This window comes from Microcebus murinus, chromosome 10, assembly GCF_040939455.1.
Source record: "Microcebus murinus isolate Inina chromosome 10, M.murinus_Inina_mat1.0, whole genome shotgun sequence".
Classification (NCBI taxonomy): Eukaryota; Metazoa; Chordata; class Mammalia; order Primates; family Cheirogaleidae; genus Microcebus; species Microcebus murinus.
This window is the reverse complement of record NC_134113.1, coordinates 43,743,553-43,745,303: the sequence shown is the minus strand read 5'-3', so window position 1 is coordinate 43,745,303 and position 1,751 is coordinate 43,743,553.

Genomic DNA, 1,751 nt, shown 5'->3' with positions numbered 1-1,751 from the left:
TTGAAAACAGCCTGAGCAAGAGTGAGACCCTGTCTCTACTATAAATAGAAAGCAATTAATTGGCCAACTAATATAAATAGGAAAAATTAGCTGGGCATGGTGGTGCATGCCTGTAGTCCCAGCTACTCAGGAAGCTGAGGCAGAAGGATTGCTTGAGCCCAGAAGTTTGAGGTTGCTCTAAGCTAGGCTGATGCCACAGCACTCACTCTAGCCTGGGCAACAAAGCGAGACTCTGTCTCAAAAAAAAAAAAAAAAAAGAAAGAAAAGTTAACCATAGGAAATTTCTATTTCTTTCCCTAGTTGATTTGTTCACAAAATTTTACAAAGATTCATTTCTTTTCCTGTTGCAAGTATACGTTCTAACAGAGTGGTTACATATTTTAACTCTGAAGACATTTAGATAACTGAGTACAGAAGAAATTACCTTGAAAAACTGAAGATAATGTATCTCCTTTTTTTGTCTTTCTCATCACTGTCATTACCAAATATAGTATGCAAAAATATATTTTAAAAATATTAGGACAGGTACAAATAAACAAGTAAATAAATTAAAATAAATAAAACCAAATTATGACTTTTCCCTTGGGCTATTATAAGGATGGAAGAAGAGAAATAAGAACAAATTATAGAAAACAAGACTTCTTTTGGATAAGAATCTTTCATGTCAAATGTTTTAAAATATTTGGTTTTTATCTGTATTCTACCAACAGAAGGAAGCACACCTTATAAGGTTTTAAAAAATGTTTTTATGGAATAATAAGGCCAGATGGCTAAAAGATCTTTTCAGTCTTTTAAAAGAAGACTTTTAAAAAGCATCCTCATGATGCTTTTTCCTCATTTGTTCTATTAGTACTACTTACCTTACACTAAAAGAGTTGTCAAGAAATATCAACTTCCTGGCTGGTGCGGTGGCTCACCCCTTTAATCCTAGCACTCTGGGAGGCCGAGGCAGGCCGATTGCTCAAGGTCAGGAGTTCAAAACCAGCCTCAGTAAGAGCAAGACCCGTCTCTACTATAAATAGAAAGAAATTAATTGGCCAACTAAAAATATATAGAAAAAATTAGCCGGGCATAGTGGCACATGCCTGTAGTCCCAGCTACTCAGGAGGCTGAGGCAGTAGGATTGCTTGAGCCCAGGAGTTTGAGGTTGCTGTGAGCTAGGCTGATGCCACGGCACTCTAACCGGGGCAACAAAGAGAGACTCTGTCTCAAAAAATAAAGAAATATCAACTTCCTTACACATCTGGCCTAGGGGGTCACACATTTTATCAGCAATATAGTATGTATTTTTTATTAATCATTTACACTGGCATTTCACAAATTGTATTTATGAAACTCCTGTTCTATGGGACACTGAAGGATATGAGCAATACGAGGGCTCTCTGGAAAGTATCCAGCCATGTAATATGTTCTTGTTATATTAACAATGGCTGGATACTTTCCAGACAGCCCTCATATTCCATAAACAAAGGGTTTTGTAGTAGGATTTCTCAGGACAGTACTGTGCTGATTTGCACAGTAAATCTCTAGGAGAATAATAATGTAATAAGAATTCCCCAAATTTATTTGACCACCAAATACTAGTGTTAGTGAAATATATTATGTGAAAATGTGTTCTTCTAAACTCCAGATAAAGATTCAATTTCTAAGTCAAGCACTTTTTATCTAACACTTAACGCTCAACATAATCCTGTTTATGTAATAACTATTTCCCTGCTACTTGAGCTAATTCAATTTTGACCATGATTACA